Source organism: Pyrus communis, chromosome 5, assembly GCF_041283825.1.
Source record: "Pyrus communis isolate YQ-2024b chromosome 5, ASM4128382v1, whole genome shotgun sequence".
Lineage (NCBI taxonomy): Eukaryota > Viridiplantae > Streptophyta > Magnoliopsida > Rosales > Rosaceae > Pyrus > Pyrus communis.
This window is the reverse complement of record NC_142569.1, coordinates 12,641,340-12,665,208: the sequence shown is the minus strand read 5'-3', so window position 1 is coordinate 12,665,208 and position 23,869 is coordinate 12,641,340. Positions and strand designations below refer to the sequence as shown.

The following is a 23,869-nucleotide window of genomic DNA, read 5'->3' as shown; positions in this document are numbered from 1 at the left end:
GGGCGGATCACTTCCCGGGCCCGCTCCACCACCTAGCACGATATTGTCCGCTTTGGGCTTAACTTTCCCTCACGGTTTTGTTTTTGGGAACTCACGAGCAACTTCCCAGTGGGTCACCCATCACGAGATTGCTCTAGCCCCCTTCTCGCTTAACTTCGGAGTTCCTACGGAATCCGAATCCAGTGAGCTCCCAAAAGGCCTCGTGCTAGGTAGGGATGAGAATATACATATAAGGATCACTCCCCTGGGCGATGTGGGATGTCACACTAGTAGTAATATTCGAAGTGGGGAAAATTACTTGAATCAGGTAACAATATATTATTTATTTGATACCCAAATTTACATTATAATTATTTGTTTGTATTATTTATTTGTTACCTACATAATTTATTATTTATTGTTTGTATTATTTATTTGTTACGTACAAAATTTATTATTTATTGTTTGTATTATTTATTTGTTACCGTCATAATTTATTATTTATTGTTTGTATTATTTATTTGTTATTTATTATTTATTATTTGTATTATTTATTTGTTACCTACATAATTTATTATTTATTGTTTGTATTATTTATTTGTTACCTACATAATTTATTATTTATGGTTTGTATTATTTATTTGTTACCGACTTACATTATAATTATGTTGTTTGTATTATTTATTTGTTACTTATTTTCATTATAATTATTTATTTGTATTATTTATTTGTTACTTATTTTTATTGTGTAGGAACTTCAAGCACAAGCTTGGTACGCTGCCAAAACCAAAAGCAAAAATAAATCATTCAACCGGTGGGAATGTTGGAATATTGTCAAAGATTGTCCTAAATTTAGAGTTGTGTCAGTCGGTTCAGAAGTGCACATGAACAACACCTCTCTACACTCTACACCCGATCATGTTGATGAAGATGATGCAGAAGAAGTGCCCGAAACGCCCCTCCCTGAACAAGCGTCGGGTTCGACCCGTTATCCAATTAGGCCTCAAGGTAAGAAGGCTTCAAAGAGAAAAGGGGGTGCTTCCAAGAATGATTATGCAAAGTTCATGGAAGAACTTACTCGCCAAGGTGAATTGACTTTGGCGAGGGAAATGGCGAAAGATGAGGCTGATAAGGCTAGAAAGGCAGCAAAAGCAGCAGCTGTTGAGAGATAATTTTATGCTAATGAGAGAGAAAGAGAGCTACTTAGGCAAGAAAGGGAACATGTTAGAGAAGAAGTAGAAAATATACGGCAGGAATAATACTTGTTATTATTCTCATTAAAACAGGGATATATATACAACCCTAGTTACACACTCCTAATTACATAAGGAAACAAACTTTACATTCCTAAAGGAAACCTAATACCGTGTGACTCACGCTAACACTCCCCCTCAAGTTGGTGCATAGATATCACACATGCCCAACTTGATGAGTGAGTCATTAAACTTTCGACTACATACTGCATGAGTAAGAACATCTGCAAGTTGCTCCTCGGACGTTACACACGGGAGAGAAACCATTTTCCTTTCGAGTTTCTCCTTGATAAAATGTCTGTCAACTTCCACGTGCTTAGTTCTATCATGTTGCACTGGGTTGTCTGCTATATCTCTTGCGGACTTGTTATCACAATATAATCTCATAACCTCCTTTGTCTTGAGTCCAAGCTCCCAAAGAAGCTTCCGCAACCACAGGATCTCACACATCCCGTGTGCCATACCTCTGTACTCGGCTTCAGCTGATGATCGTGAAACTACTTTCTGCTTTTTACTACGCCATGTAACTAAATTCCCTCCAACAAAAGTAAAATATCCCGATGTTGATCGCCTATCAGTTATATCACCAGCCCAATCTGCATCAGTAAATCCTTCAATTCTCAGATGTCCGTGTCTCCCATATAATACTCCTTTTCCCAGTGCAGACTTCAAATATGCTAAGATATGCATGACTGCGGCCATGTGATCCGTACTTGGTGAGTGCATGAACTGACTCACAACACTTACGGCATAAGCAATCTCTGGACGAGTATGAGCCAAATAAATTAGTCTTCCTACAAGTCTCTGATATCTGCCCTTATCCACCGGTACCTGATCTGGATATATGCCGAGATGATGCTTCTCAACAATAGGGGTGTCTACCGGTTTACACCCTAGCATACCAGTTTCCTTCAACAAATCCAATACATATTTACGCTGAGACAAGAAGATACCTCTGGATGAGCGGGCAACTTCAACTCCCAGAAAATATTTTAAGTCTCCCAAGTTCTTCATTTCAAATTCTGCCGCAAGGTTTATTTGCAACCTTGATATTTCATCAGAGTCATCCCCTGTAATAATCTGTCATCTACATAGATAATCAAAGCAGTTACTTTATTCAATCTACGCTTCACAAACAGCGTATGATCGGAATGACACTGACGATATCCATTCTTCTTCATGGCTTGCGTGAACCTGTCAAACCACACACGAGGAGACTGCTTAAGTCCATAAGGTGACCTATGCAATCGACAAACCCCTGTGTTCCCACCTGCATCATATCCAGGCGGAAAAACCATATAGACTTCTTCCTCCGAATTCCCATGAAGAAAGGCATTCTTCACATCGAACTGTTTTAAGGGCCATTCAAGGTTTGCAGCTAAAGAGATAAGTACACGTACCGTATTCATCTTGGCTACCGGAGAGAATGTCTCCTGATAGTCTACACCATATGTCTGAGTATACCTTTTTGCTACCAACCTTGCTTTGTATCTGTCTATGGACCCGTCAGCCTTGTATTTGATTGTAAACACCCAGCGGCATCCAACCGGCTTCTTCCCATTAGGAAGCTTCACTACTTCCCAGGTTTTATTTTTCTGTAGAGCCATCATTTCTTCATCCATTGCTCTCACCCACCTTGGATCTTTCAGAGCTTCCTCCACTTGAGTTGGAACTTTAATGGACTCTATGTTATTCACCAGAGCCTTGCGTTCAGGTGCAAGATTCTTACAGTATACGTAGTTGGCTATTGGATACCTCACTTTTCCTTCCGGAGAAAACCTGTTAAGTGGCACACCTTGATTTTGTCTTGGTGGCAACTCATATGTACTTACAATATTATTTGAATTAGTTGTATAATCATCTAGTGTACTTACCTCAGGCATATTCAAAGAAGATACATTGGACGGCATTGTGGAGCTAGAGAGAGAAGGTACACTACTACTAACTTCACCATTGGGATCGGTAACCCTGAGCTGTTCGTGTTCAATCTTGGTCTCGGCACAATCTAGCCGTTCCTGATTGTCTCCTTCGGCAATAACTGCCTGGGTGTTCACTTCGGCAACAACCTGCTGTAGTGCACCAATACTGATTTCATTTCTTTCGGCAATCACGGCTTGTGGCATGTCCCCCTCTCCTACATCATGAGAGTCGGGGTGACCACTCATAACTCTCCTTAAATCACACTCCAACCAACCCAGATCACCCACTGTCTCACTCTCCCCCGGGTGATCTGAAGGGGACGGTGAAGAGGAATAAAAATACTCGGATTCAGAAAAGGTAACATCCATAGTCACATACATATGGCGGGTTCCAGGATGATAACATTGATAGCCCTTTTGGTGAGGAGAAAAACCCACAAAGACACACCGAATAGCACATGGATCAAGCTTACTACGATGTATTTTGTGGATATGAACATACACCACGCAACGAAACACACGAGGCGTGAGAGTGTTGGTGGACACCACGAAGACATGTGTACTGAGCACTTGAAGTGGGGTTTGAAATCCCACAACACGGGATGGCATACGGTTGATGAGATAGATAGCATAAGTGACCGCTTCCGGCCAAAAACGCTGAGGTACAGATGCACCAAGGATCAATGCCCGAGCAGTTTCCAAGATATGACGGTTTTTCCTCTCGGCAACCCCATTTTGTTGAGGAGTGTGCGGACACGTCGTTTCATGGAGAATCCCATGAGTACAAAGAAATTGAGACAACTCAGAATTAATATATTCACCTCCATTATCAGAGCGGAGAACTTTAATACTAGAGGAATATTGTGTCTTGATCATCTGATAGAAAGACTGAAACACCAGAGCAACATCACTCTTATGTTTAATCACATATAACCAGGTCATACGGGTGCAATCATCAACAAATGTGACAAACCATTTAATGCCAGAAGCCACACTTACAGGGGAGGGACCCCAAACATCAGAATGCACAAGATCAAACGGAAACGCACTTTTATTCATACTTGAAGGAAACGAAACATGATGGCTCTTAGCAAGAATACATACTTCACAATGTAAGTCTGATTCATTTATTCCATGAAATAAACTAGGCAACAAGCGCCGTAAATAACCAAAAGAAGCATGGCCTAAACGGCGATGCATCATCCAGACGTCCTTTAATGCACGAGCAGTAGATGTTCGAACCGCAGCAGCTCTTCCCGGAACGACATCATCCACATAATACAATCCCTCTCTCTTAGTGCCACGCCCAATGATCTCCTTGGTCTGAATATCCTGAAGCAGACAAAAAAATGGATATATTAATACAACACAGTCCAACTGTTCCGTGACTTGCGGAATAGAGAGTAGGTGATGAGATAAAGATGGAACAAATAAACAGTGATGCAAAGGGAGAGATGGTGTAAGACACACGGTGCCTGCTCCATTAACCAAAGCAGTAGTACCATTAGCCGTCTCCACACATGTTCTACGGGGCTTGGTCATATACTGAAACAAATTTTTATCATAGGTCATATGATCCGTTGCACCAGAGTCTAGAATCCAACCTGTATGACGAGCAGTGTCGGAGGCTAAGAGAACACGTCCTACAGTACCTGTATTTGAAGATGGTTCACCAACAGTCGTACGAGTCAATAATGACTGACTTGGCTCACCAGATTGCACCTCGGCTCCTGTGATATTGCTCGGTGTGGTAGCAGCAAAGGCTGCCCGTCCACTAGGAGAACTATTATTCCCACGCTCTTTTTCCCGCAACCGTTTCTTCAACTCCGGAAACCACTCGGGTACTCCATGCTTTGCAAAGCATGTATCTTCGGTATGGCGGGTTTGACCGCAGAAGGTACATTTTAAATTATCTTTGTTTTTCCGGGTAAATGGACGGGACTTCAAAGATGAGTTCGACACACTCCCGGAAGGGGAATTGGCATGAAACCGTGACACCATAGCAGCTGCAGATCCTCCTCCTTGGCTGCCAACATTACTTCCACCCATCATAGTTGCGTGACGTTGAGCTTCACGCCTTACCATAGAGAACACCTCCTCAACAGACGGAAGAGGCTGAGTTCGTAAGATGTCACTACGAACCTTATCAAAAATATCATCCAAACCTGCCAGGAAGGCATACACACGGTCCAATTGGACCTCATCTCGCAGCGTCTTCAAATCTTGAGCACACTCCATCTTAATCGGCCTTCGTTGATCCAACTCCTGCCACACAGATTTTAGATCAGCGTAGTACACCCCAACTGGACGTCCTTCCTGACGAAGTCAAAACGACTTAACCTTCAACTGATAGATTTGAGAGATATCAGAACCATCGTAGTATGTTCGAGCAACCTCCTCCCATACTTCTTTGGCAGTACGAAGGTGAATAAAAAAACTCATGATAGCCGGCTCCATGGAGTTAATCAGCCATCCTTTCACAATAGCATTCCCAGTCTCCCATGTCTCAAACTCGATACTGTCTTCACATGGTTCCTTGATGCTCCCCGACACAAACCCCTTCTTACCACGTCCTGCAATATGCATCTCCAATACTTTGGACCAAAGCGGGTAGTTCGATCCATTAAGCTTCACTGCACTCGGCACTGCCGAGGCATCATTCTGGATTATCACCGAGTTCAGAGAAGCGGAATTATTGGTAGGACCTCCACCGAGTCCCGGTTTCTGCCCCGAGCCCCCATCTTCTACGTTCACCATCTTTCTTTATTTCAACGCGCAACAGCACTAATACAACAAGGACAGAAAGTGCACAGTTCCTGCGAATCACAGCAGCAACAGCACGAGGAGATGTTTTCCTACTAGGGTTACGGTACCAGGCTCTTGATACCAAGTAGAAAATATACGGCAGGAATAATACTTGTTATTATTCTCATTAAAACAGGGATATATATACAACCCTAGTTACACACTCCTAATTACATAAGGAAACAAACTTTACATTCCTAAAGGAAACCTAATACCGTGTGACTCACGCTAACAAGACGGGCTCAACAAGATCGTGAGATTATGAACATGTCTTTAGAAGGGAAGTCTCCAAATTCTAAATTTTTTTGGAAGTCAGAGAAAGTGGACGTGGTGCGAAAGAGGCGTGCAAGAGAAACGATAGCAAGCCAAGGTGGTTCTAGCACCGCAAGAGAAGATCATCCTAGCACCACAAATTGGTTAAGTGATGATGAATAGAGTACTTTTTGTAATCGAAGCCCATAATTTTCCAATCACTTTGGGTTGTAATTTATTATTTATTGTTTGTATTATTTATGTTGTTTCCAATTTCTTGAATATTTATTTAAATTAATTTGGTAAGTTATTTATACTAAGAATTACATATACATAAACATAAACATAAAAAAATTACATATACTAAGAATTACATAAACATAAACATCATAAAAAAATTACATATACTAAGAATTACATAAACATAAACATAAAAAAATTACATAAACATAAACATAAACATAAACATACTAAGAATTACATAAACATAAACATAAAAAAATTACATAAACATACCAAATAATAAAACACACCAAATAAAATAACATAAACATACCAAATTAAAAAAAACACAGTAAATGAACTTAATTATCTTCAGCTTGTTTCAATGCTCACTGGTGCTCTATCAAGTCAATTTGTCGGGCATTGTGCATGTCTGGCATTTGAAATGCAGTATATCGTTGAATGAGCCTTTCATTGTAACGTCCATCCCTTTGTAATGGCTCATGTTGCACGGGCTCATCGGTGGCGTCATGAGTACAATATATACGTGTTCTTGAATTGTTCATCGGGTCTGGCTCATATTCATCAACAGCTTCATAATCGTACTCATCTTCCACAATCATGTTGTGAAGAATGATGCACGTCATCATGATGGCTCGAAGTGACTCTACATCAAACAATCTGGCAGCACCCCTGACGATCGCCCAGCAAGCTTGGAGGATACCAAAACAACGCTCCACATCCTTCATGCACCCCTCTTGAGAGCTTGCAAAGTGTTTTTCCTTTGCACTCCACGGACGTGGCACTGTTTTGACAAATGTTGACCATCGCGGGTAAATGCCGTCAGCTAGGTAGTATGGGTCGTCGTACATACGTTCGTTGACCTCATACGTAACTTTTGGTGCGTTTCCTTGCAAGACATCGTTGAACACTGGGGATTGGGCAAGGACGTTGATGTCATTTTGAGCTCCCGGGACCCCGAAAAAGCGTGCCAAATCCATGTATCAAAAGATGCCACCGCCTCCAGAATGATACTTTTTGCTCCTTTTATGTCCCCGTAAGCGCCTTGCCATGCACTTGGACGGTTTTTCCACGTCCAGTGCATACAATCAATGCTTCCAATTATCCCAGGAAAGCCACGCATCTCCGCCTTCTTCAATAGCCGCTCCAAGTCCATGTGTGTAGGTTTACGGAGGTACTCAGCGGTGTAGATAGATTCGATTGCTCCGCAAAACCTCATCAGGGACTCAAGAATGGTTGATTTCCCCATCCTCGTTATCTCATCCACTTGGTCTGCAGATGCTCCATATGCAAGCATCCGCAAGGCAGCAGTAATTTTTTGCTCAGGCAGTAGACCCATAGCACCAAAAGCATCTTTCTTTTGCACAAAATAAGAATCATGGTTGCAAACAGCAATCATGATTTTGTTGAACAAATGTCGTTCCATTCTAAAACGACGTCTAGAGTACGTATCAGGGAATGCACTATTATGAACAAAATAATCATCCAAGAGTTCCATACCTCGTCGTTGCCTGCTTCTATCAAGGTTTCCGGAACGACTGGGCCTGCAGATCTGAGCCGCAGCTTGGATGACTCGACGGGAATGTGAGGCTCTGCCCATTCTTACTTCGTCATCTCTCCTTTGACGCTCCTCATCCTCTTCCCTCTCATTTCTTACCCCCTGGTGATTGAACATTGCTTCTGATTCGTTAAACAATTCTTCCTCTTCCTGATTGAATTCCCACATCATCCTTGAGGAAGAAAAAGAAGACATTGTAAGAAAGAAACAGAAACTATGAATAATGATACAGATTTTTGTGAATAAGGAAGCAGAAACTATGAATAATGATAGAGATCTTGAGAAAATTGGTGTGAGATTTGTGAGGATGGATGATGGATTATATAGAGGATTCAGAAAGGATTAGGTTGTACATAATGCCACGTGGCATGCCATCATTCGTTACAAATCTGATAGAAATCTATCCTCAAAGATTGTGAACAGATTATGACACGTCGCATGCCGTCATTCGTTAAAAATCTGATGGAAATCTATCCTCAAAGATTGTGAACAGATTATGACACGTGACGCGACGTGATTGGTTAATAATCTTATCAGAAATCTATCACCAATAATCGTATTTTCAGATAATGACACGTGGCGTAACGACAACGATTAAAAATCTTATCCGAAATTACAAATAAAATTATTTTGTATTATTTAATAATACTTCGGATAATGACACGTGGCGCAATGAGAACGATTAAAAATCTTATCCGATATTACAATTAAAATTATTTTGTATTATTTTATAAATAAAAAAATACTAATATTTTATTGCCTATTGCCAGGGCTATTGAAGTGTAACGGTGGAGATGCAAATTCTATTGCTAGGGCTATTTACTGTTCATTAAGGGCAGTTACTGTTCATTAGGTGGATTGAATAGTGCATTGCCAGGGGGAGGGCTCCAACACTGGAGTTGCTCTCACAAATTTTTTTCCTCTTAAGTTTGGGTGATTGAGTACCATGATCAAATTCTTGGGGCATATAGGAACCCTCTAGGGTTCGATATCTATCCATTTTTGGAAAGTTTCAATCTGTTTTAGGACCATTTTTGGATAATCCATTATTAAAATAAGAGCAAAAGCCAAAAGGAAGAACAAGAAACAAAACAAGACAAGTTTGATTTAAGTGGAAGTAGTGGAATTATGCTTCTGGCTTGTTTTGTTTCTTGTTTTTCCTTCTGGCTTTTGCTACCAAATAGTCATGACTTCTGTTTTGTTTTTTCTTTATGTATATTAGTCATCTATTACGTTACTCTTTAAAGAGAAAAACTTCAGACCAGTACTTAGAAAGATATTGAGCTAACTTTGCAAAAGAAATATCACAAATAAGAATCAATTAGAATATGAAAAGTGAATAGCTGATGAGCTCCTTGCTCGGATTAAACTATTTTATCGACTATGGGAATATTACTTGATGTTTTCATATTTCAGGGGAGTGTGCATCAGTGATCTAATACCATTTTATCTCGGGAAGCTTTTTAGAAAATCCAGGGCCTCCGATGACGTTTTCTCGAATGTTAATCTTACTCCTACCTTCTAGCTTCAGAGTTCTTATACATCTGGAGTGCTCATTCCCGTGATGCACATACCTATTTTCTGCTAGTGGTAAGCACCAATTTTGTGTTTTAATGAAGTTTAACCTGATGCTGGATGCAGTTAGGGATTGGAAAAGAGAGAGCTTTAAGCATAACCTCTGCAGTGCAAAAATATGGCAACCTCATCGGTTTCGGTAAGCTGTAAAGCTTATTTGTTTTAGATCCTTTTTATCATGTTTCGAATGTGCAAAGTTATGAATGATTCAAAGTTTAAGTCATGAGTTGACGTACTCCCATAGGCCAATATATGTGCAAGTTTTGAGGTAGTGTTGTATAAGAAGATTATAGCAATCCATTACGCTTGAATTCTGGTATTAGATAGTGACGTTTCAGTGCATATTGGCTTTCAGTTGAACGATTTTTGCTTGGAGTGAAATCCAACGGCATTTCTAGCGGGGACCTTGGTTAGTCTAATATAATTCATCGTACTTTTTGTTGGTATTTGCTTTGATTGACTTGGGAATGACACGCTTTTACCTGAGTGCAGGGCATTTCTTCAGAGTGTTTCTTTGCTGGAGTTTGTTGTGGCGGTTTGATCACCCTTCCCCTCCAGGTCAGTTTAGTTCTGTTAAAAACACTTAAATCTATACTTTACTAGGTAGAACTAGAAGACACGTCTCAGGGACACGCTCTAGCTGAAGTTGCACTTTGGTGGGCTGGGGAAAGGAATTGGTAGATCTATGATTAAAATCTTCTTGTTTTTAAAAGATCAAAGAAAAACTAGAGAACTTATATTCATATGCAGCTAGTTTGAGCGCAATTCGTCACCCGTTGCAATGCTGTAAAAAACTAGAGAACTTAAAGAAGTTGGAAAACATAACACCCTCAACCTTACTCAGTCATCAAAAATGAAAATAGGTTTAGGTACAAGATTCCAACCAAACGAGGAAGGCCATGGAAAGTGTAGTTGATCTCCACATGTCATTTGTGTTTCGAGCTGAATGTTTGTGCTCTTGTTTTGATAACTAAAACCTTATTTTGCTTGTGTTTGGTTAAGTGGAATGTCCATATTTTGTAATCGAGATTCTATGGGTTATATACCTTATGGGTGATAAAATCTCTTATGTTTTCCAACTTCTTAAGGATCATTTTATGGAATTGTATTAGGATTATTATGACATTATGAAAATTATGTAATTATCTTGAGCATTTTTTATGAGTATTATGAACATGTTTCTTATATTAATGCACTGCTTTGGAGACAATAACACCATAAGCATTTGTCTAATTATTATTTTGTTAGAGAAAATAAAAATGGTTGTACATGCTTCAAGAAAAAGACTAACTTAGCCACTGATGAAGACAATAACATCATATGTCATTTCTCATACGTAGGAATGAGAGGGAAAAACAAAATTGAGAATAGGAATTAGCGGGCAAAAATACAGAGAAAGTTTTGTTTTGTTTTTTTTATTATTTTCAGTTTTTTAATCATTTTTAAGAGTGAAATAACTTAACTATCCTCGCATGTTGTGCATATGGTCTCACTTAACAGAAATATGGATGGAATATATGAAAAACTAATGGTAGGGGGGCAAATCGGCTAAAAAAATTAGTTTGAGTCCTTAATTTTCCAATAGAAAAGTTTAGGAGGGAAATCGAAAGCTAAGTGAAAGTTCAGGGGGTAAATCGATAGTTTACTCAAAAAAAGAAAGGTTGATGCAATTGATAAAATCCAAAACAAACAATTAATCCAAAGGAAAGAGAGGTGGCTGAGTGGTTCAAGGCATAGCATTAGAACTGCTATGTAGACTTTTGTTTACCGAGGGTTAGCCAAGCATTCTTCTTACGGTTAGATCCAATCTCTTGGTCCCTGCGGAAAGGAAAAAGATTTCACGTTCTTCCTTTTGGGAGTGCAGGAACCCCAAGACTAGAAGTAGTAGGATTTATTCTCATAATAAAATATGTTGAAATTTTTTGCGAAAATTACTAAAGAAAAAAAAATGTTCGATAGCAAAACAAATTAAGTTGATTTGTTAATTCAATAAGAAATAGGCCTTAGTGGAAGCGTGTCGTAAGCCTAATATAGATGTACTGAGATCGAGCGACAAGAAGTACTTGCCCTCCGCATGCCGAGATCATAAACGCATGATTTTGGACCGGCTCGATAAGGCATTACGTGAGCTTTCGAGTGATTGAAACGCTTGCTTACTAATAGTAAGAAGGTAGCATTAGCTAAGTTTTGTACTTCTAAGTAATTGCTCCATAGATCCTATATCTATCTATATGAAAAAGAAATCATGTAACGAAGGGGATTCTTATTTGTACAAATGGTACTTCGAACTTGGAACAAGCATGAAAAAATTAACAATACTTCTTAGCAGGTGCACTTGTTTGTGTCCAATCCGAAAGGCCCGATCAATAGTTCAAATCACACACTCCCATAATCCATTTTATCTTCAGAAAATTTGCTTCAACTATGAGTGTCAAAAAACCAACCTACAAGCAACACTGGCAAGACCTGGTAGGGAAACCTAACTGGGAGTCAAAAGATCCCGTTCAGGCTTTATTTAAGATAGGAGAATGAGGTTAAAGTCAACTTTTGCCTAAGGCGAATAGCAGACTTTACAGTAATCCCCTGTGATACTCCAACCGCCCCATGAATTGGTTATTCCTAGCATGGCTCTTTGATAAGTTGCTCTAGCATTCTTTAATCTGAAGGGCTTTACGTTGCCACGGTAGGGCTTTACGTTGCCACGGTAGGTTCCCCAGGATATTGTGAATAAAGGTTTCTCCTGATCTGACTCTGCCATCAACATCATATTGTATCCTGAGAAACTACCCATGAATTAGAACATCCTATTTCTTTTTGTATTATCGACTAGAACGCCGATATGAGGAAGAGGGAATTCTATGTGGATAAGGCTTGCTCTGTTCAGATCCCTGTAGTCAACGTACATTCGAACTTTTTCGTCTTTCTTGGTAGTGTGGATTATTTTCTTTCAATTTCCAAAATAATGTAAATTATTTTTGTTCAGTTTCAAAAATAAAAGAGATTAGAGTCCTATGTAGCTTTGGAGTTACTTCCAAGCTGTTTATTTTTGGGTAAATTACATTTTACCCCTTCAGGTTTCGGTGCAATTACAACCACATACAACATCTTTAAAACATTTCAATCTCATACATTTAGTTTTTTTTTTTTTTTTTTTTTTTTCCAATTTCATACGACCGTAAAAAAATTAGTTAAATTAACCATTAATTGATGACGAGTCAAATAAGGGGTCCCTATTTATGCTGACATGGCTAAACACTTGACATAAAATTTAAAATATTAAAATAATTAATTAAAGAAAAATAAAAAATAATAAAAAAACCCAGAAAGCCTTTCGTCTTCCCCACCCTCTTCTCCCCGCCCGAGCCCACCCCCAAATCAGACACACTCCCTCTCTCTCTCTCTCTCTTTTATCCCTAAACCCAGAAACCCCTTCATCTTCCCCAAATCAGACACACCCCTTTCTCCCCACCCGAGCCTACCCCAAGATCCCCCCTCACGCGACCCACGTGGTACCTCATCTCGCGCACTGCCCATTACTCAACGTCATCGGCCGCAATAGCCACTGCGCCTCGTACACCCGCTACAACATCGGTGAGTGGAAAAATCACAAATGATTTTACTAGAAAGGACCCCACCAGCAAGGTCTGTTAGGTGATCATAGCCATCGTCGATGTTAGGTTCGACGAGGGGTTGTTGCCAATCCTCACGGCTCTCGAGGTCCTGGATAACTAGATTCGATTGGTGCTCGAGGTGGGCTAGCACCTTGGTGAGAACATGCTGAGAACCACCATGGACAGTGGTTCGAATCCGTCCAAATCTCCTCTGAATTGACCATTAGATGGTTTGGTTATGTTGGGTGAGGGTTATGGGTGGGCTCGGGTAGGGAGAAGGGGGTGGGAAGACGAAGGGCTTTTTGGGTTTTTTATTTATTTATTTTTAATTTTTTTAATTTTTTAATTTTTACTTTTCTTTAACTAATTATTTTAATATTTTAAATTTTTTATTAAATGTTTAGCCACATGGCATAATTGTGATAGTCACGTCAACACAAATAGGAACCCCTTATTTGCAACATCATCACTTAACGATTAACTTAATAGATTTTTTTTAACGGTTGTATAAAATTAAAAAAAAAAAATGATACTAAATGCATGAGATTGAAATTACACCAAAACCTAAAGGGGGTAAAAATTTACACTTCATTTTTTTATAGAAGTACTCTCAAGTTTTGACCTGGAAACACAAATCCATTCCACACAAGTCTGATGGCGGGCTTCTGTTCTGCCCAATACCAATTTGGAATACCAAAGTTTATTGTGACGTGAGTGCGGTTTCTATTGCACTGCTAAGAGTATTGCAAATTTAAAAGAGTATTGCACCGCTTGGAAAATCAACTAAAAAGCTATGTCCTGCCGCGTCATTTTCTTCCCCTGCGTAAGGCTTGGAATGGATGAACAAGAAGGAAGAGATTGCATTGATTTTCCGATGAAGAAGGAAGAGGCTGCAACTGTAAAACAATAGAATACCCAAATGTGTTCACATCAAATAAGAGATAAGAAATTCAATCTGAAAACCACAATTAATATCAAACCCAGATAAACCGACACTAAATTATACCAGACCCGTATCACAGAAATGGCAAATTCAAACGCAGATGAAAACATTTAGAAAACCCACAACTAATCTCTCCCAAACTGACCTCTTTAGCTGAAATCTCGGACGCATAAGGGAGTACAAACTGACCTTTTTATTTAGAAAATGGTTGAATTCGAATTGAATAGGAAACGAAAATAGAGATCGAGAGAGATTGAGTGGAGATGATAGAAAATTGTGTGTAGGGGAGAGATCGAGAGAGGGATACAAAGATTAAGCGGGCAAAGGATTTCCATCAGGGGTAAAATTGGAAGCTTATTGTTTGGGCCAACGTGTTGGGCTGTTTTGTTGTTGGATTTGTCATAACTATTAAATAAAATTATTAAGTGGTTTTTAGTTAAAATTCAAAATTTTGAAACTCTTTTTATTAATTTTTTTTTATTTTGTATTATGGAATATGTTTTGCTCTTGTCCACTTTTTTCATTTTTTTTAAGCTTTTATTTAAGGCGTATTTTAAGTATTTCCGCGTGTTTTATCAAATGTCGCTCCTCCCTTTTTATATGGAAATTATTATTATGTGTGTAAGGTAAATTATTGTTTAATCAAATAACAAGAAGATATGTTGTAAGTAAATTATTTTACATGTACTAGTACATACTAGGCACATTTTATTGTTATTATATGTATGTGTGTAAAATGCATTCAACTTACAACATTAACTTCTAGTTTTCTGTTATCGAATCATTACCCTCTATTTAAATAGACAAATGCTACTCGGATTCTCTCACAAGTGAAAATCTCTGTTACCTCATAGTTTAACGGGAATTTTCATGTCAACATTATAAAACATTATGTCATGGCAGAATGTCTCACTTTTGAGTCTCCTTAGCATTTCTCATTTGCATCTTATCAAGACATTAGCGTTTTCTGGTTATTGCGATAACCATTAATCCCCTTCCAATTCACATACAATTAAGAATTCTTAATTGTGTAGGTCAAAAATGCAATTAAGGGTATTTCAGGCATTTGGAAAATGTATAATTGTTGAAGTTAAATATAATTAATGAATTTACTTATGTAGAGTTTAGTCCATGAATTTTATTCAAAGAGTTAAAAACTACGTCGGGATTTATGTAAAGAAAAATGAGTTTTAAAGATTAAAGTTATATTTTTCAGTTTACTGACAGCTTGCACCGACAAACCATCCTTGAGACAAATTAGTTTTGTGAATAGTGACTACCATTAACCTTCACAGATCACTGCACCACCGAGAAAGCTCCGACTCGGAAGCAAGTGTTGCCAGTCAACTGAGGCTATAGAAAAATGTCTTATACAAGATCAAAAATTGATGAAGTTTAGATAAATGTCTTATACAAGATTAAAAATTGATTTTAGTCCCTAGTCTTCATTTAATGTCATCATATGTATTTTAATGTCTCTCTTTTTTATTTATAATTTTATGGTGTTCATAAATTAAATTTATGAAAATATTATTATTTTTAATTCCCATTATGGTAAGTATCTTATATAAGAAAATATTTTATTAGAAATTTTTAGGTACACTTATGTTTTTGCATATTTTCTAATATGCCAATAATTCAGTACAATATATTTAGATACGAACATTTCAGTACACTAGGTTCGTATAATATGTTTAGGTACGAACATTTCGATACACTAGTTTAGTATAAAATATTTAGGTACCAACATTTTAGTACACTTGTTTAATATAAAATATTTAGGTACCAACACTATAGTACAGTAATTTAGGATCATATATTTAGGCACAGAATTTTCAATGCACTTATGATTTTGCATATTTTCTTATGTGCTACTAATTCACTATAATATATTTAGGTACGAATATTTCGGTACACTAATTTGGTAAAATATATTATGATATAGACGATACACTAATTAGAGGAAGTTAAATAAAATCAATGAATCAAAATACGTATAATAATACACTTAAAATTTAATGTAATGACATTAAATAAGATAATTATTAAATAGTAAAAAAATATAATACGAATTTGAATTAAATACACATTAAAGGACTAAAATCAAGATCCAATCTAATACCAGGTTTTTATTAAATTTTAATCTTCTTCAAGGATTAAAGTTCAAAAACCCCTAAAAATCTTTCCGATTTATGAGTTATCTCTACACTTTGGTCAGTAGTCGTATAAGAGAATTATAAATAAAAAGTGACTCGCCACGAATAACTTTTACATTACTTGAAGTCAATTTCATATAAATTTATTTAGCGTTGTTGGAGATGAGTTTAGAACCTCAAAAAGGCACCGAGTGTACTCATATATAGTGACCACTAGTTCTGGTCTTACCAAGTGAGAAAATAATGTAATTTCTTGAGGAAAAATCATAGTGACAAAAGATCGAAACAAATGGCTTACCAATTGAGTCGACTCCCATCTGAAACAAAGGAAGCATGCCAACAGGAAACAGACCTGAAAAAATCAAACGCTAATAAGAAGAAATATTGGAGAATATAATATACACGAAATATTTAGGATTTTGAAAAATTAAGAATTAAATTATATGAATACAATTCTGAGTGTACCAAATTGAAAATTTTGGAAAGAGCATACCAGTTTTTTGTGGTTGATTGGGTCAAAAAGTACCTGATGTTGCTGAACCCGAAAAATCAAACAATTCCTACACAATTGACAAAGAGGGTTAAAAAGGACAAAAAATATATTTAATCAAACAAACAGATGAAAGAATGAATTTTTATTGTCTTGCCCACATACCTATATCGTCATTTACCTGAAACCCCAATTTTCTACTAATTCACAACACAATGGCAGCAATTTATACAAATGCTAACAACAAATTGTCAAAAACAACGAGAAAAATTACCAGAAATTTCAAATCTTTTGGGGTTCAGAGTAATTACCAGAGAGATGAATGCAAAAATAAAAAATAGGCCCATTTTTTCAAAATCTGAGAAATGCAGTGCAATTTCTGAAGACAAAAAAAAAAAAAAAGAGAAAACCCTAAAATCCCTAAGAACCTAATTTATAAACCCCCAAACAAACGCAAAAAGGAGAGAGGAAACCCAAATAAAGAGAAATTCGAGAAATTCAACATACCATAATCGGAGCGAGGACGCTTTTCGACGGCCAAATTCATCGACAACGGAGGCTGTTGTCGACCGTCATTGTACGGTTGTACCTCCATTTCGCTTCCACCATGCTTGAGGCTTTCAACCGTCACTACTTGGTTTGTGGGCTTCACGGCGAGAGATATGGGGCGCGGAGAAAAAGGAAGAGTAAAGGAAGATGAAAGATTGTGGATATTCCAGTAGAGAAGGAGAGAAAGAGGAAGAGAGAGAGGACAGTACAAGCGCAGGGGAGAGAGAGAGGAATAATGAGAGATGAGAGGCGCACGCGTCTAATTTGTGAAGTGTGGTAAAAAGGTAAATATCCTGAACTCAGTGACAGATTACCCTCATAACTTTAAGTAATTACCCTTCAGCCCAGCCACAAATGAGATGGCAGTGGTGTAAAAAAGGAAAAATTAAGGGACAAAAATTTGACTGTAGCTAACCTACAGTCAAATCCCTCCTCAATTTTAGAATGGATAATTCCACTACACTCATCACAAAAGCAAGTAATTGAGGTGAAATGTTGAACAAGGAACCTTCAAAACTCTCAAGATAATTTAAAATTTTTTTAATTCAACGATACACATACATTAAACAGACAACGGAATAAATTGGTATTGAAGAAAAATCAATAAACCCTAATACTAAGGGGGTTCCATGATATTTTAGATTTTATTGTTAATAAAAAAAAATAAAAAAAGAAGGTCTAAACTCAATTTACTATCATGAAGTTTCTTGTTTTTGAACATTTCATACGTCAAGTTTTTTTCATCCTAGTACCTAAAGTCATAATTTTAGGACACTTTCATATATCTTTTAAATTTTTTATCAGAATCTCCGTTAATTGATAACATGGTACCCACAGGATAATGACTGAGGGCCACGTCAATATGAGCCCACTCAGATATTTAAACATTAAAAAACAATAAAAATTAAAATCCTAAAAGCTATGCCTTTGGATTTGGAAGCAACTTGGGTTTTTTCCCCAACCCAGCCGTCTTAGGAATGGGCTTGCTTCTGCTCAGAGGACAACGGCGGTAGCACCATCGGCTCCCTCGCCCTCCAACCCTCCCTCATCTACCCAATCTCAAAAATGACGCCATTTTAGCCATCCCTGACACTCCAACTGTGAGCTTCATCCAATCCAGCGAACTCACGAGGCCAGTAGTAAGAATTGAAAGACCGTGAGCCAATCGAGATTGAAATGTAGAAAACCAGAAAGGATCTCGACCGTCGGATTCACGACAATCAGGTCGCGAGGGAGATCATGAGGATTTCGAATGAGGAGTGGAAGGAGTCCCATGACTTGTTTTCCAAGCCCCTCGGCGAAGGATCATCCTCTTCGTAAAGGGTGGCGGCAAAGAGCGTCAAGAGCGTATTGAAGCTATACTTCAAGGGTTTGGTGAGCGAGGAAATGGTTGGGAAGGAGAGGGCGGCGTTGGCAGGGTTGGCACAGGCTCAGTGGGGGTTGAGCAACCATTCGGGCCCAAAAAATATAGGGGCAATAAAATTACTAGAGTGGGTATATGCATATATAAGAAATTTCACTAGGATCAGTGGTTTTTGTTGTTTGAAATAAATGAGGAGGTATTGGGATCAAAACATCATGTGTGTTTATTACTTTCCAATTTTTACAAATTTCTTTTCATTAGAGTATAAAGTTTATAAAGTTTTGGCAAAATGATAAAAAAATTAGGCCATAAGTGGTGGTTTATATTATTTAAAATTAATAAGGAGGTCTTAGGTTTGAAACATTATGTGTGTGTGTGTGTTTTTTTTTTTAATTTCGAAATGATATGTGCATGTTTATTCTTTTCAATTTTTATGAATTTTTATTTGGCTAATTTCTTTTTAATTACTAGCTAACAGTTATGTGGGTTGTAGTTTTTAAACATTTGTTCCAATTAAACCTAACCTCCAATAAAGAATAATGCGTAGACCAAATTTGCAAATTATATCACGGGTCACCAATAGGTTTAATTTTGGGCTCATTAGTTGCTTATAAATATCAGTTAAAACATCATTATTTTTTAGTCCCATATTGATAAGGTTAGTAAATAAGAAAAAGCACGTCACAATTTATACAAAACACTTTAAAAGTTTAGATAGAAGAAAAACAAAACTCATCATCTATCTACTTGTAAGCTCGGGGTTTTTTTGTTCCTTTATCTGGATACAAAATAAATTTGTTTTTTCGTGTTTCTAAAATATTGAGCTTGAAGTGCTTTTTTAAGTTTAATTTTATCAAAAATCTTACGTATGAAAACAAATAATTTTCGTATATGAAGTTAGGGCACATTTTTTGGTGTTGTCTCGGGCCTCAAAAATCTAAATACTGGCCCTGGGTGTCGGCCGACATTGGGGCGGGGGAAGCCACTGATTGAGAATGGGACAAGCAACAGTGGGGCTCATGTTGTCCACCGGGAAGAACAACAGAAAGAGTGGAAGAAGGAGTAGTCTATTTGAGATGGGGAAATCCAATCGACCAATCGGGGGAAAAACCTGGTTGCTTCCAAATCCAAAGTGATAGCTTTTGGGTTTTTAATTTTTTTAATATTTACGTGGGTTCATATTGACACGTGACGTTCAGTCATTGTCCATATAGGATGTCATGTCATCAGTTAACAAAGGTTTTTCAACTTAACATATGTATGAAAGTGTCTCGGAATTATGACTTTAGATACCAAACTGGGACGAAAAAAAACTTGATAGATGAAATGTTGAAAATCAAAAAATTTCAGGGTAGTAAATTGAGATTAATCCTAAAAAAAAAAATTACTATAACACTACCAATGAACTAATAAAACACTACAAAGTTACTTGAAAAGACTTCACGGTATTATTCGAAAGATCTCTGAAACGTATAGCGTCTAGACTTTTATAAAGTCACTTCATCTAATCATTGCGTAGTGTTTTTGTAATACATTTGAGTCGTGGCTTGGTCATCATTAAGTAGTCCATTATTAATATCTTTGTAAAGTATTTTTTAACAATTCAATCTAGGATTCCTTTAAACTTTAAAAGCTCATCATCCAAACATGAGCGAATTTTCATTATCCCTTTCTCTCCTCCCACCCTTCTCTATTCTTTCTGAATTTCTTCTTCTTTCTTTACCTCTTTCTTTCCTCCCACTCTTCTTTATTCTTTCTGAATTTCTTCTTTCTTCTTTACCTATTTCTTTCCTCCCACTCGTCTCTATTCTTTCTTTTCTTCTCTTCTTAATCCCTTTCTTTCCTTCCACTCTTCTTACATTTCATCTCCATATTCCTTTCCTCCCGTTCGTCTGTTTCTCTTTATTTCATTTCCTCTGTTGCTGTCAATCTCTTTCTACCTTTGGAATATAGGTATAGTCAATTTCAAGGCTCCTTAGTGAAGTGTTGACCAACTTTTCCAAGCATAGCACCAGTTCACTTCTTTTGAACCAAAGCAAGACCTAGAATATTTAAAGCAATCATAAATTAATTTTTATTCAAAATGGTCACTGAGATTTAAAATTGATATAAGTGGTCCCTGAGTTTGTCTATCGTCAATCATTTTGATCATTATGTGAAAAATCTCCATTAAATAAGGAAAAATGACAAAAATACTCTCAATCTTATTCAAATCATTATGTCCCATAGTTTATTCAACTGAGGGTATTTTTATCATTTTCCTCTTTTTTTTAATAGAAATTGTGCACGAAAAGACCAAAATAATTGACAGTTGACAAACTTAGAGACCACTTCTATTGATTTTAAATCTCAGAGACCAAAGTGAAGAGTTATGTAAATCTTAAGGACCATTTTAGCTAAAAACCTAAATTAATTGATATTAAAATCATTACTTTGATTGCTTAAAACTTGAAGTTTGAATGACAAATTTGCAAAAAGTTGAAGAATGTTGAAATGGGGAAGAGAGTTCGTATAGAAAATAGAAATATAAAATGTGATTGTTGTGGGGAGGAGTTTTTGGGAAGGGTAATGCTAGGTAGACTGAATTGGTAAACTAAATAATGCGTCACCAATAAGAAATAAGCATGTTAATCAACACTTAAGTGATAATCTAATCATCAATTTTTTTAGAGAAATCCAATCATCATTTAGTTTACAAAATTTAAGTCCACAAATTTAATTTGGTGTCCCTAGCATTATCCTTTTGTTATAGAGTAATGCTAAAGAGACTAAATTTGTAGACTGAATTAACAAACTAAATGATGTGTCACTAATAAAAAATAAACACGTTGATCAACACTTATGTAATAATCCAATGTCACCAACTTCTATATCATTTAGTTTACAAAATTCAATCTACAAATTAGTCTATTTGGCATTACCCCTTCGATAAAATAGCAATGCATCACAAAATGGACATTGGTTATCTGGCATTGCAGAAATCATCGCTGTGCAATAAGTGTCAAGGTCATTTAAGTCTTTTTGACCTCTATGTTGGTTGGATTTAAAAAAGGGAATTTTTTTTTTAATTTATAACTTTAATTCTTGAAGAATATTGAAATATAATAAAAACTTTGTGTAGATTACATATTGATTATAGTCTCTTGATATGTCCTTAATTTAGTTTAATTTAATTAATGTGTAATTTATTCAATGTCTGTGACATCCCACATCGCCCAGGGGAGTGATCCTTATATGTATATTCTCATCCCTACCTAGTACGAGGTTTTTTGAAAGCTCACTAGCTTCGGGTTCCATCGGAACTCTGACGTTAAGCGAGAAGGGGGCTAGAGCAATCCCATGATGGGTGACCCATTGGGAAGTTGCTCGTGAGTTCCCAAAAACAAAACTATAAGAGAATGGTAAGCCCAAAGCGGACAATATCGTCCTACGGTGGTGGAGTGTGCTCGAGAAGTGGTCCCCCCGGGGCGGGATGTGACAATTGGGTATTAGAGCTTAACCCTGGTCGTGTGTGTGCCGACGAGGACGTCGAGCCCCTAAGGGTGGTGGATTGTGACTTCTCACATCGCCCAGGGGAGTGATCTTTATATGTATATTCTCATCCCTACCTAGCACGAGGCCTTTTGGGAGCTCACTGGCTTCGGGTTCCATCGGAACTCCGAAGTTAAGCGAGAAGGGGGCTAGAGCAATCCCATGATAGGTGACCCACTGGGAAGTTGCTCGTGAGTTCCCAAAAACAAAACCGTGAGGGAATGGTAAGCCCAAAGCAGACAATATGGTGCTACGGTGGTGGAGCGGGCCCGGGAAGTGGTCCCCCCCCGGGCCGGAATGTGACAATGTCTCCCATTAAATATTAAAATTTATTAATATACCCATTTAAATTTATTTTTTGACCAATTTATTAATTTTATTTAATGTTTTTCAAACTTGAAAGACTCAGTTAATGTATCTAAATGTTAGTACCGAAATATAATGTAGTATCCCACATCGCCCGTGAGGGCGTGGTCTTTGGGCCTTATATATCCATTGCCAACCTTAAGTTTCAATGAGGCCTTTTGTGGACTCCCTGAGGGGAGAGCAGGCGCTGGCTACGGCTGAGTACCGGTCCACAGAAACAAAACCGTGCGGTAGCCCTGCCTTCGGGCAGGGAATGCCAAAGCGGACAATATCATTGGAGCTTGAGGGTTGGGATGTGACAATTTGGCACATCGCCCGTGAGGGCGTGGTCTTTGGGCCTTATATATCCATTGCCAACCTTAAGTTTCAATGAGGCCTTTTGTGGACTCCCTGAGGGGAGAGCAGGCGCTGGCTACGGCTGAGTACCGGTCCACAGAAACAAAACCGTGCGGTAGCCCTGCCTTCGGGCAGGGAATGCCAAAGCGGACAATATCATTGGAGCTTAAGGGTTGGGATGTGACAATTTGGTATCAGAGCCAGACTCACGGTCGTGGTGTGCCGACGAGGACGTCGGGCTCCCTAAGGGGGGTGGATTGTAGTATCCCACATCGCCCGTGAGGGCGTGGTCTTTGGGCCTTATATATCCATTGCCAACCTTAAGTTTCAATGAGGCCTTTTGTGGACTCCCTGAGGGGAGAGCAGGCGCTGGCTACGGCTGAGTACCGGTCCACAGAAACAAAACCGTGCGGTAGCCCTGCCTTCGGGCAGGGAATGCCAAAGCGGACAATATCATTGGAGCTTGAGGGTTGGGATGTGACATATAATATATTAAATTAATGTACCTAAATGTTAGTACCGAAATGTATAATATTAAATTAATGTACCTAAACATATGTATTGAAATGTTAGTACTGAAAATGTATGTACCGAAATGTAATGTACCTACATATTTGTTTAGAAATATATGTACCGAAATACATGTACCTAAATATATGCACCGATATGTATTATAATGAGTTAAATGTACCTCAATGAAGATGACAAAGTATATCAAAATATATTGTATAACAAAAATTAGTTTATCTAAATATTTACAATAAAATATATTACGATGAATAAATGAAAATTATACTTATAATGAAATCTAATTAATACATTAAAATTAGGAGGAAAAAAAAAAGAAAAATAATTAAAACATCAAAATATAATTAATAAATGAAGTGATTAATGTATCAAGGACTAAAATTAGTTTTTGATCTTACTCATTGTTTTAGTC

The 23,869-nt window shown here is 37.6% G+C and overlaps 1 protein-coding gene and 1 long non-coding RNA gene across 2 annotated transcripts in view; both read right to left on the bottom strand.

The window, feature by feature from the left end:
- The window catches only part of LOC148696785 (large ribosomal subunit protein uL13z-like), a 41,510-nt gene that overhangs the window by 6,225 nt on the left and 11,416 nt on the right, over positions 1-23,869 (bottom strand). The gene's annotated exons all lie outside the window — the stretch shown is intronic.
- LOC148696786 (uncharacterized) lies at positions 13,761-17,584 on the bottom strand. Its single transcript, XR_015962738.1, has 4 exons — positions 17,292-17,584; positions 16,788-16,854; positions 16,593-16,646; positions 13,761-14,091 (listed from the first exon to the last, which is right to left on the bottom strand). It is a non-coding gene; the product is annotated as an uncharacterized LOC148696786 (long non-coding RNA).